The 13,464-nt window shown below is 46.1% G+C and overlaps 1 protein-coding gene across 2 annotated transcripts in view; it reads right to left on the reverse strand.

The window, feature by feature from the left end:
- The window catches only part of CMKLR2 (chemerin chemokine-like receptor 2), a 70,508-nt gene that overhangs the window by 20,458 nt on the left and 36,586 nt on the right, over positions 1–13,464 (reverse strand). The window contains exon 1 of one of the 2 annotated variants that reach the window (XM_075318998.1): positions 3,944–3,993. The exons of the other annotated variant lie outside the window; for it this stretch is intronic. The gene's annotated coding sequence lies outside the window, so the exon portion shown is untranslated. Of the gene's footprint in view, positions 1–3,943; positions 3,994–13,464 lie in introns of those variants that run through there. 2 annotated transcript variants of the gene reach the window in all.

The following is a 13,464-nucleotide window of genomic DNA, read 5'->3' on the forward strand; positions in this document are numbered from 1 at the left end:
TCCAGAGGATCCCGTTGAGAGGTGCCACAATCTCTTATCCATGGTCCTGATCAGGACAAGCGAATCCTCCCTTCAGTGGATTTCTTTTTGGAGACATCACAGTCTCCCAACACTGACCATATGGCAAACAAACAGTCTCCATCTTAAAAGATGAGACATACCCATGGGTGGTGAGATGTCGATAGCAGACCCACCCGTATTTCCAGCTATCTGTAAAACCTGGCCCTGGTACACCCTAACAAGACTTGTGGCACTACAAGTAACAGAAACGATATCCAGGTTTACATCATTTCTTTAATATATACCGGTAGGCATGTTACAAATGGCATCTATGTACTATGCAGCATTTAGAGAGCATGAAATGTAAGGCTATATGACTATGCTGAGTTGTTAAAGGGGTTGACTGACAGTAAAAAAAAAAAATGTAGGCATGGATTGTTTGAAAGTAACCAAGGGAGGCACACTCACCTTCCTGCACCACAGAAGATCCAGCACAGCTTGCTCTGTAGGTCCCTCTGGAGGTCTGCACTGGCTCCAGAAGGTCACATTATCACTGCAGCAGTCAGGTGACTAATAGAGCTAGGCATTTCATCTATATATGTCATGCTAGGTATGGGGAAGTATCACGTGTACGGTGACAGGAAAGGGAAATCCTGTGTCTATGGAAGGAGGAGATTCTGACCCTTAACCAAACCTTCTGCTGGCTCCTCTGACCACTCTAGATAGGTTTCACACCTGTGCGCCAAGCAGGATACCTGGCCCTGGCTGACCCTGAACTGGGCCCTAGGTAAGTAACGGATTGGATGAATGCATAGTCAACCGTACTAAGCTCTAAAGGAGTCACAGGGAGCACAAACAGGGGGAAGTGAACAAATAACTTATCTCCAAGAAGACTCAGGGAGAGGAACAGCAACACAATATATCTTCATATGAATACAAGCCAACTGCTTGTATCCAAGGCCTGTTTAGGAATATAAGGCTAAGTGTACACACTAAGTTTTTTGACGCTGCGTTTTTGTGCGTTTTTTAGCACTAAAAACGCACAGAAACGCAGCGTCTTTAAAAACGCATGAAAAAAACGCATGCGTTTTTACCGCGTTTTGGTGCGTTTTTTCTCACTGCGTTTTTTTGCGTATTTTTATCAGTGAACATTGCCATTAAAGATTGTTGAAAAAAAAAAAAATGTCTGATGTCATTTCCTTCTTCCATATGTTCTTCATTCTCCACTAGTGTATGCAGGAGAGCAGACAGTTGCAGAACTACAAGGCTCAGCATGCTCTATCCAGGACTGTATGCTGGAGGGAGAGTCAGGGGGAGCAGACCTACAAGGCTCAGCATACTCCATCCACTAGTGGATGCAGGAGAGCAGACAGCAGCTGGAGAACTACAAGGCTCAGCATCCTCCTTCCAGGACTGTATGCAGGATTTCTTTGCCCCACCAAACAAAAAAAATGACGTGGGCTTCGCCATATTTGTGTATGCTAGCCAGGTACAGCAGGCAGGTACGGGCTGCCCCCAACCCCCAGCTGCCTATTTGTACCCGGCTGGGAACCAAAAATATAGGGAAGCCCTTTTTTTATTATTTCATGAATTTCATGAAATAATTAAAATAAAAATGACGTGAGCTTCGCCTAATTTTTGTGTCCAGCCGGGTACAACTAGGCAACTGGGGATTGGAATCCACAGTGCAAGGTGCCCATGCTTTTTGGGCACCCCCGCTGCGAATTGCAGTCTGCAGCCACCCCAGAAAATGGCGCTTTCATAGAAGCACCATCTTCTGGCGCTGTATCCAACTCTTCCAGCTGCCCTGGTGACGGTGGCTCGCTGGATAATAATGGGGTTAGGGCTAGCTTTATATTATTAGCTGGCCCTAAGCCCAAAATCCATGGTGTCACGCCAATATTAGACATGGCCACCATGAATTTCTAGTAAAGATAAAAAAAAACACAACACACAGAAAAATATTTTTATTAGAAATAAAACACAACACAATTAGTGACTCCATCTTTATTGAAATAAAGAACTCCCCTCCGTAGTAATCCTGGGTCAAGGGTCCCGCGCCGTCCAATCCGGATCCAATATCATCAGATCGATTTGCTGGAAGACAAAGCGATCAGATGATGTGTCAGGTTCTAGGATGTGAATCACATGAGACTGCAGCTGATTGTATACAAGCCGTTTATACAATCAGCTGATGCATCAGTGCAAAAAAAAAAAAAAAATACTCACTTATGTGCTGATTACCGGCAGCTCCTGGAGCGAGTCTGATCCCGTCCCATCGCTGCAGGAGCTGCCGGTAATCAGTGATGAAGTCTCCTGACGGCATCCGCTGATAGGTTAAACCGGCCGGGCGCCGGCGTCACTCCGAGACTTACGATCAGCTGATGCGTCAGGTGACTGCATCAGGTGATCCATCGCCAGGTCCTGCAGGCATACGTACCCGGGGAAACTGCACACAGCCGGAGCGGTGGTACCGGGAAGAGGAGCTGGGAGCGGGCATGGCACCGGGACCCTGTAGACAGGTGAGTATGATATTTTTTTTTTCTACTGTTCACTTTTGATTTTGCAGCTGCCTCCACCTCCTGTCCGGACATGGCGCCGCAGCAGACATGCACAGGACTGGAGGTGGAAGCGGCGGTGACGGTACTGGGAGGATTCACGCTTCTGTATTTACTGACAGAAGGACTCCTCTTCCTGTACATGTCACTTTACTACCCACCTCCTGCGTTTATAGCTGCGTTTTTGGTCTTAGAAACGCAACAAAACGCACCAAAACGCAGCTATAACAACAATTTGCGTTTCTCATTGCGTCTTTCAACATCCCATTGCACTGAATGGATGAAAAACGCGGTGAAAAACGCGGGAATAATTGACATGCTGCGTTTTTGTGGTCACCACAAAAACACAGCTGAAAAAAACGCTGTGTGCAGACAGCAAAAATGAAAACTCATAGACTTTGCTGGGGGAAGCAAAGTCATGCAGTTTTCTGGGCAAAAACGCACCTGAAAAACGCGCAAAAACGCACTGTGAACTTACCCTAACTCTATCACCAGCAACACCAAGGGGAAATGTGGGTATTTAAGGATGATGATTAACAGCTGAAACGTGAGGATATCCGCAGGGTTCTAAAAGGAAATGCATTAACCCCAAGCAGAGAAAATACATAGGATGCCATTTACACCACAGCAGGAAGAATAGAATGTCAAGGAGCAGTTTGTGTAGCCAAACACTCTTACCTTCTAGAGACTGACACCACGGGACTGTCTGTGAACTGTAACACACCCGTGACACACCTGTGACAATATACCTTCCTTTTTCTACATTGAGATTGCCTGACACAAGGTGAGGTTTTAATACTAGAGACAGGATAGGACTTTCCCAATTGGGTATACCTTGTCCCAGTGGGATGGCTTCTACTAATTATCCTATATTATTTACATGTACTATTGCAATTTACTTATTCACTGTATACAGGGTATATGCTCATTTTGTTTGTTTTTTCCTGTATTTTGTCTGTGAAATATCCACAGTGTGAACGTGCTCTTACACATTGCATGTATAACAACTTATGCTCTGGCTCATTTCTTTGGTTTTGTAATAGAGCCTGTCATTGGATGTTTCTCTGATGCGCGCTTCTAGATACCTGACTGCTGCAGTCAATCACACGCTGCAGTGGTGCTGTGACTTCTGACCAGAGCAGATTCTGCTTCCACTGCAGAGTGCTCACAGGGCTGCTGTCAGGTGAGTATGCCCCTGTTCTGTTTAGAAACAATCCATGCTTAAAAAAATACATTTTACTGTCGGGCAACCTCTTTAACTATTCTAGGAAACCTGAATTACAAACTTTGGGGCAGATTTAACTAACATGTCTATCATTTTTCTTGTCACCCACCTCTATAGAAAAAAGTGGTAGTTTATATTGTGAATAAAGCAAGAAACTTACCATAAGATAGTCGTCCCTAGATACTGAGCAGGGTGTAGTCAGTGACAAAATATAAAGCCGTGGTTCCTCCCTTCAGTCTAATTACATGGAAAACATACTTAGCACAACACCCAAACACTGCTGGACTGGAAAATTATCGGTTTAAAAAAGAGCAATAGTCTGAATATTGCAGCAGATCTCAAGATTTACTCGGATTTGTAATGTGCAAATTCATGTTTTATTTAAGTCTTCCTATATTTATCTTGGAAACCCAGAATTTATTTTCTTCCAAAAGTAGCTTATGTATACAAACAGAAGAAAACCAAATATTACAGATAGACGGAATAACTTTATGCGTGAATCAGGCCAAGTGAAGGTTTGCCAAGAAAAGCCTGCCGCCCCTCTAGTTCAAGCCTTCAATTAAAAATCTAGAATAGTGAATCCCTTCATAGACTTACAGAGCTCACATTCATCTGAAGCTGCTAAATAGAGGTGTGTACAAAGAGAACAAGAAAACGGAAAGATAAACAGACATGCACTAAAGGCCGCTTTACACGCTGCGATATCTTTACCGATATTGCTAGCGTGCGTACCTGCCCCCATCATTTGTGCGTCACGGGCAAATCGCTGCCTTTGGCGCACAAAATCGCGCGGACTCGTCACACTACTTACCTGCCTAGCGACGTCGTTGTGACCGGCTCCGCCTCCTTTTTAAGGGGGCGGTTCATTCGGCGTCACAGCGACGTCACTAAGCGGCCTCCCAATAGAAGCGGAGGGGCGGAGATGAACGGCCGTAACATCCCGCCCACCTCCTTCCTTCCTCATTGCCGGCGGCTGCAGGTAAGGTGAGGTTCCTCGTTCCTGCGGTGTCACACATAGCAATGTGTGCTGCCGCAGGAACGACGAACAACATCGTACCTGCAGCAGCGATTATAATTGGGAATGGACCCCCATGTCACCAATTAGCGATTTTGAACGTTTTTGCGACAATTCAAAATCGCTCATAGGTGTCACACGCAACGACATCGCTAATGCAGCCGGATGTGCGTCACAAATTCCGTGACCCCAACGACATCGCTTTAGCAATGTCGTAGCGTGTAAAGCGGCCTTAAGTCTGTGATATCTGATTGTATTTAGACCGCTCATATCCACTGTAGATGGCTGTCATTTGGCAACTTTCTTAGCCATCTTTCCTGTACCCAGGGCTTCTTGGCTCGGCTAATCATTCCTGTGTGAGAGCCGCTGCCGGACATTTCTGGCAGGGAGAAGCAGAAGAAAAGGATCAGCAGTCAGAAATCGGTCTTGACAGATCCTTACCTCCCGTGACAATCATCTGTCTGGTCTCCCCATACACATTAGACTGTCGGCCTAACCCATCGTCATCGGTGAGTTCCGCCGTCATTACACTTTAGTCACATGACTGTAGACTCCCATTTATTTATTTCACAGGAAGATATCTGTGATGCATCGAATATCTGTTTTAGTAGCTATTTGTAATCCTCACAGAGTATGTTTTCTTACAACCCAACATGCTATGATATGTACCTCTATACAGCTGACTAAGGCCTCTTTAACACGTCAGTGATTCTCGTACATATGTGTTAGTTTTTATACGTACCAGAATCACTGACATATGCAGACCCATTATAATCAATGGGTTTGCACACACAACAGTGATTTTTCACTGACTGGGTCTCCGTGTGGCGTACATGCGTGTCCGTGTGCTCCGCACAGAGACATGTGTGTTTTTTTCTGGCATCACTGATGTCCCACAGACCACACTATGCTGTGATCCGTGAAACACATACCAGAAAAACACGGACATTGAAAATAAAAAGCATTTTAAACTCACCCGTCTGCGCTGCTCTGCAGCTACCTGCCCGACCAATTACTGGCATGCATATTCATTTATGCAGGCACAGCCGACCAGGAAGCAGCTGCAAAGGTCAGAAGTGGCTCTTCAGCACCACGGACAGCAAGTGCAGGGAGAGGTGAGTTTATCTCCATGTGCAATCATGGAGCACGGAGCACAGATCACGGATTGCACATGGACAACCCCCGTGTGCCCTTTCTCATTTGATTCAAAAGCTGGAACTAGAGATAAGTAAACGCCATTCCTACCCAACTCTAGTGGCCGTTACTATAACCTGCACCCAAATTCTGGCCCATTAAAAACCATCTCAACAATTTAGGAGCTGGAGCCTGTTTTCCAGGTTTCATATCGCAGGGGCTAGGCACCTCGGTAACACATACACTCCGTTCAGGACCTGTCCTGTTGCCCTCTTACAATGCATATGACTCGCCCCAGGGTTATGGGGTACTCAGTCCAGGGCAGTGCACTACTGGGATGTGTCACTGAGTGGACGTTGTTCTGTGACCTTGGGGGTCAATGTAAAAGGGGTTATGTACAGGGAAATATTTAGTAAAGTTTATGTCGTGACACCACTTGCGGGTTGCGGTAATGGAGATAGAACTGCCCCTGTGCAGCCTCTCTGTTGGGGCTGATGTTGACGGCAGCCTGGATGTTGGGCCCTCCGCAAGTAGGGCCGGGGCTCCAGGGGGTAGGTGATGGAGTTAGGCATGGATAGATGGTAGGCCACACAAGGTATTGTGTGCCACCCCTGCGTCAGCAGCCTGCCGCTGCTGCTCGGATCCGGATCCGCGGTGGCTCGAGGGGTCTCCAGACCTGGGGGTCAGGGTCGCACGGCCACTCGGAATAAAGGGGATTGTATGGACAGTTCATGATGCCACCCGTGGTGCGTGGTAAGATGGGGTACCACCGCTGCAATGGGGAGTACCCAGTGGCTATGGTGTGGGCAGCCAGATGTTTAATCCCTCCACAGGTAGGGGGGATGCCCCGGGACTCGGTGTAGGTGACAGGGAGGGGCCGTTGGGACGGTCAGGGATCACTTAAGTACTCACTCAGTCCAATAACGCTGACACCGACAACCGTGGTAAACCAAAGTTCTTGATATCGCTGCAGAAGGGAGGGAGCATGCCTGGATCCCGTGCCCGTTGGTGTTGCTTGTTAGCCTGTGGCCTTTTCCGCGGCACCTTACTTCTAACTGGTCCCTTTAGCATAGAACTATCGGGTCCCGCTCACCAGTGTGGCCAACTGGATGAGCTTGCTCTCAGGGTTCACACTTGGGATTGTTTGGATTATGTATTGGGAAAGTCCTATCCACCTCATTGCGCTAGTACCCCGATTTTGGAGCGGGAGGAGAACAGATCTTGAAGGCTCGTCCTCGTCGGGTAAATTGCCAGGACGCCTGAAGCTCCTTCCTGACCTAGGGTCCACGTACCCCGTCGTGCCAGGGCCCCTGCCCGGTTATGGCACAAGGCTGCCGGCTGTCCTCCTCGACAGTCCGTGCCCCTTGTCATGATTCCCTGTGACCGGGGTCCAACTCCTACCAGGCCCAGACCAACGTCTGCCACCTAGTGGCCTCAAGAAGCCCAGCTCCTGACCTCTCCTCTTGAGAGTAACTTCATAACTCACTGTCTCCTAACACTCCTGACTTCCCCTTAACCAACCCCCCAAGTGGGCGACCCTATTCCATTCAGGTCAGCCACTGGTGTGTCTGGTGGGTGTGGTGCAGAGTGTTCCTAGGATTTTGATTAGCTTGTTCTTGGCAACACCAAAGGTCAGGGATCCGTAACCAAGGAGGAGGTGGATATCGTACAGGAGGGCAGATTGCATAATACCCTATGAAGACCTGATAGGCCAGGGCGTCACAATTGCAGTGTACCTGGTTCTCTTTACTCACAGCAGTTGGAAGGCTGGTTCTCACTGCTGGTCCCCTTAGTCCCAGTGCCAGTTTGGTGACCTGGTGGCTTCTTTCCCCTGCACCTTTCTCAATTTGGTGGGTCCCCGTGGCTTGGAGCGTCTGGGGGTCCCCTCCTGGTAGTCTCTCAGTCTCTGGTCCGTACGGCGGGCAGTGTGAACCCTGTAGGGTCGGTGTTCCGTTCCTTCCCTGGTTCTCCCGTTACTGCTGGTGCCCCCGGATTTTTAAGGTCAGTAAGGTCCAGGATGGTCCCCTCACTGTGCAGATTTTATCAGGTCTGCCTGGAGCGTTTGCCTGACTTAGGGCTCTGTACCCTGTCGGTGCTATGGTTCCAAGAGTACTCCACCGTACTCCTTCGGCAACCACACGCCTGTGCCTGACAGGTCACTGTTACACACTCCCGTCAGTACAGGTGCATCTGTCTCCTCGCACTTCCACTTACTGACTGTCTCACCCCTTCTCCCTATTGTTCCAAGAGTACTCCACCGTACTCCTTCGGCAACCACACGCCTGCACCTGACAGGTCACTGTTACACACTCCCGTCAGTACAGGTGCGTCTGTCTCCTCGCACTTCCACTTACTGACTGTCTGACCCCTTCTCCCTGGTTGTCGTCTAGTGGACTGGATAGGCTCCACCCCTAGGTGGCCATCCATTGGGTCCAACTCTAGTCTGTCACCAGTCCTTGGGGAAGGGAAAAAAAGGGATTATCATGTGTTTTGGTGTTACTAGCACTGGTCTCCCAGGTTCCTGGGGGTAGGCCCTGCATCTTTGCCAGGATGCAGTACCTTATATCTCCCTGATGGCTTCAGGAGCGCTACACATACTTAGTAGATTGTAAAAAAATATGATCAATTTTATATCTATTTTAATCATGCATGCACACCTTTTTCTATGAGAAAGATTTTGATATTTTTTTGTATTGTTATTCTGGCATCGATTGCTTGGTTGCAGTTTTTGATGCCGTAGTGTTGACACAATTTCAGGTACTACGTATATTAGATGAAGGATTACTGTGAGTTTACTGTATCTAATTATACATTTATGACTTTGCATTTCATTTATGATTCTGCTGATTTTGGTGCACTGCCAGACTCAGTAGAGAAACATCTTTGACATAGGAAATGGTGACACCTAGTTTCTAGGAGCAATAAAAGAGGGATGGTACAAAGAAATGGTACACAAAAAATAAATGTTTACAGAATTTTGCCTCATATATTCTACAATGCAATGTTATTCAGCCTCTTCTCCATCCAGATCCCATATAATACAATGATACTGTCCTATCTGTCTTCCTAGGGATGTTCATGCCTCCATCAGCAGCTATCTGTTCATCTGAAGTGGAAATACTTACACTGCTAGATATGTACCGCTGAGGGAATATTTCATTATAAAAATCACTAGGTGATTCATGACACTAACATATTGTGCTTATGTTTCCAATAACCATCCTAGGCAGGGAAATGAAGTAATACTTAGGGAAAAGGGTAAGAGATTGGCCTGATTCCAGGAATGAACTAACGCTTCACATTGTTCTCTGCACATTCCCTTGAAATATGATCGATGATATAGCAAGTATATTTCAAGGATTTAACAATAATATTGGATGTATACTCGTTTTTTTAACAACTTTTTTTTAGTGGATATTAATAAATTTGTCTAATTGACCTCCATGTTTTCTATTCTGTATAGAGATGGATATACTGTACGTCCAGGACATTACTTTTCTCTATTATGTAATTACCAGAACCGCTCTACATAGAACATTATAATATATCTCAATAGAGCCATCAATTTAAAATATGAATGCACTGACTGAGAAAGAATAGACACATTGGTTTATGTTTTTGCTTGAGTGAATGAGCTGTATATTTACAGCCAATGACCAAATCAAATTTTAGAAAAACTTAAGATTACACAGATTTCTTAACAATAAAGTTAAAGAAAGTGATGAAATGCATGGAGTGCGCTGCATGAAAAGGTCCACCAATGCACATGATTTTATCCAAATCACTTGTTTGGCCCTACATGGAATACGGTGTGAGCTTTCTTTCTTTTTAACTCTCTTAGAGGCCAACTGTAGATCTAACAACTGCCATCTGGACCATCTGCACCTCTCCTTTATCTGCTCTTTGCTGTCCCTCCCAGCTGTCTTCGTGACTGTGAGGTTGTAGAGTGCATCTGGATCATCATGCTGATCATCGATAGACTCTTCCTGGGTCTATTCTACTAACTGCAACCCCCAACACCACTAATGTAGTTCCACCCACTGTTTTGGCAACTTCTAAAAAAAGTAAAAAAAAAAAAAAAATATATATATATATATATATATATATATATACATATACATACATACATAATGTATATTAGGAAAAACAAACTGTGCAAAAAAACAAAAATATGCTAACACAAAAAACTAAATCCTCAGGCCATGTGTTTTGAAGATGTTGCCACAGGCAGCTTTATAAGTCTAAAGGCAGCTTTATAAGTCTAAAGGCCGCTTTACACGCTGCGATTTCGCTAGCGAGATCGCTAGTGTGTGTACCCGCCCCCATCGTTTGTGCATCACGGGCAAATTGCTGCCTGTGGCGCACAAAATCGTGCAGACCCATCACACTACTTACCTGCCTAGCGACGTCGCTGTGACCGGCGAACCGCCTCCTTTCTAAGGGGGCGGTTTGTTCGTTGTCACAGCAACGTCACTAAGTGGCCGCCCAATAGAAGCGGAGGGGCGGAGATGAGCGGGACGTAACATCCTGCCCACCTCCTTCCTTCCTTCCTCATTGCCGGCGGCCACAGGTAAGGTGAGGTTCCTCGTTCCTGCGGTGTCACACATAGCAATGTGTGCTGCCGCAGGAACGACGAACAACATCGTACCTGCAGCAGCAACGATAATTGGGAATAGGGGGGCATGTCACCGATTAGCAATTTTGAACGTTTTTGCGACGATTCAAAATCGCTCATAGGTGTCACACGCAACAACATCACTAACACGGCCGGATGTGCGTCACAAATTCCGCGACCCCAACGACATCGCTTTAGCATAGCGTGCGTGTAAAGCGGCCTTAAGAGTAAAAGTGTTCTTATGAGCAAATTCTATACTTTTTGCACTTGAGTCTATTGCTGATATTGTTGATTTTATTATGAGTGTTTTTGTATTTTAAAGGGTTGCAACAAGTCAGGAATGCAACACACAGAGAAGGAAGACACAGGGGGACTCACAATTATATTTATTATTACACAAACTGGAATAGGGCTAATACAGGGAATTGTTCTAGCAGGAATCTGATCACAGTCTATTCAAATTACACATAAAATGAACATAACACTTGTCTATGCATGTCTAATATGGCTGGCCCCGGGATAAAGAACCCACAACTAGACACTTAGTAATTCAAATTAACTACTGACAGGGGCTTATGTACAGTGGGCAAAAAAAGTATTTATGTAGCCAGCAATTTTGCAAGTTCTCCCACTAAAAAAGATGAGAGAGGCCTGTAATGGATGTCATAGGTAGACCACAACTATGAGAGACAAAATGAGAAAACAAATCCAGAAAATCACCAAAATTTGCAAAACAAATCTTGGCAAATCAGACAAGGTGATTTTCTGGATTTGTTTTCTCATTTTATCTCTCATAGTTGTGGTCTACCTATGATGTCAATTACAGGCCTCTCTCATCTATTTAAGTTGGAGAACTTGCACAATTGGTGGCTGACTAAATACTTTTTTCCCCACTGTATGTTGGGGCCACTGACTCATGCAAGCATCTCTTTCTAACCCCCAGCAGTACCGTACCCTAAAGGCTGCTTTACACGCTGCGACACCGCTAGCGATCGCACCCGCCCCCGTCGTTCGTGCGTCACGGGCAAATCGCTGCCCATAGCGAACAATATCGCTAGTACGCGTCACACGCACATACCTTCCTAACGACGTCGCTGTGGCCGGCGAACAATCTCTTTGTTAAGGGGGAGGTTCGTGCGGCGTCACAGCGACATCACACAGCGGGCCACCAAATTTAAGCATAGCGGCGGAGAGCAGCCGCATTACCGTCACTCCCACCTCGTTGCCGGAGGACGCAGGAACGCTGTTGTTCGTCGTTCCCAGGGTGTCACACGTAGCGATGTGTGCTGCCTCAGGAACGACAAACAACCTGCGTCCAAAATGAGCAACGATATTTGGGAAAGGAACGACGTGTCAACAATCAACGATTTTTGCCGCTTTTTGGATCATTAGCGGTTGCTCGTAGGTGTCACACGCAACGACGTCGCTAAAGACGCCGGATATGTGTCACAAATTCCGTGATCCCAGTGATATCTCGTTAGCGATGTCGTTGCATGTAACGGGGCTTTAAGTCTCTGAACAGCAGACAATATATATATATTGTATAACAGATTAAGTTTATGGCATTATAATTACAGTCCCAACAAGTACCACACGGCTGAGTAAAAAGCAATGACCCAGCTCTCTTGGGTTACCCAAGGGCAGTGGTCTTGACAGGCAGCATCTGCGTCTTGACCTCGTAGTCTTGACAGAGGTCGGCACCTGTGACTTGACAGGCAGCATGTGCTGCGTGGGTACGGCAATGGGGCTTTGAGTTTTCTTCTGGCAATTACCTGGCATGGGATCTGTGGGTGCAGCAATTGGACCACTCGACTCTTCTGTAGGGGAGGCAATGTGCAGAAGAGTCGAGTGGTCTCTCTGCGTGTTTCTCTGCTTCTTTTCTTTCGTGCGAAAGCTCCTCTTCCAGTCACTTCTGGGGCTTTTATTTCCTGCTGTCCCCTTGGCCTTGTCCTCTGCTGAACAGCTTCCCATCCAGGAACCTGCTAGCTGAATTTTTCAACCTGGGTGATTCTTCATTCCTGAGCGATATCTTCAGCTAGCAGAGGGCAGTGTCCCATCACTAATCTTACCAGATCTGTCTGAGTGAACGGGTTGCTGTCATGTCCACTTTCCTACAGAGTATCTGTAATTTCAAGTAACGTTTTAAAATATGCTGTCCTGTGTGCGTACATGAGGAATAACCCCATTTCTGCCCATTATATGATTTGTATCCTGAATTTTCACCAGTTTTCACTTCTGCATGCTCGATTTCTAATTGAATCCATTATGAGCTGGTGTTAGGAGATGAGCTGCTTTGCTTTCTTTCATACACAGCACAGAATCCAGAAGATTCTTCCTCTTCATTCATTTTTTAGCATATAGAGAAAAACAACAGAGGCATGTAAGAAAGTAAAAAGCAACGTTGAACTGTTTGGATGTGAATCAGACTCTGATATGAGATAAAAGACTTGTTAGAAAGCTCAGCACCTTGGTTGTGTGTCTCCTTTTGCCTGTTTTACTTCCTGCTCCTCTGTTGTACTCTTCTCCTCACCTCTCCATTATATTGCATGACATCACAGTGAGTCATCCAGCTAATAAATGATGGAAGTTACATTGGAGTGTGATGTTTTGCTCTAATATGGTTAATATAATGGTGTGCATTTTTTGGGGACCAGAATCCAGAGATTAAAAATGGTGGTAGAAGGGATCGTGACTCGTGAGATGGGAGCAAGTGTGCTGTATTTACCAAGGCTCTGGCGCAACTTTAAATTGCTCCCGCAGCCGCCCATTCACTCCCGGGATGCATCTGTGATTGGTTGCAGTCAGGTACGCCCCCACGCTGAGCGACAATGTGTCTCACTGCTTCCAATCACAGACGCTATATGCATCTACCGTGGTATAAAAATAAATAAGTAAAAAAAATGTGGTAGGGTTCCCC

Source organism: Anomaloglossus baeobatrachus, chromosome 7 (assembly GCF_048569485.1).
Source record: "Anomaloglossus baeobatrachus isolate aAnoBae1 chromosome 7, aAnoBae1.hap1, whole genome shotgun sequence".
Classification (NCBI taxonomy): domain Eukaryota; kingdom Metazoa; phylum Chordata; class Amphibia; order Anura; family Aromobatidae; genus Anomaloglossus; species Anomaloglossus baeobatrachus.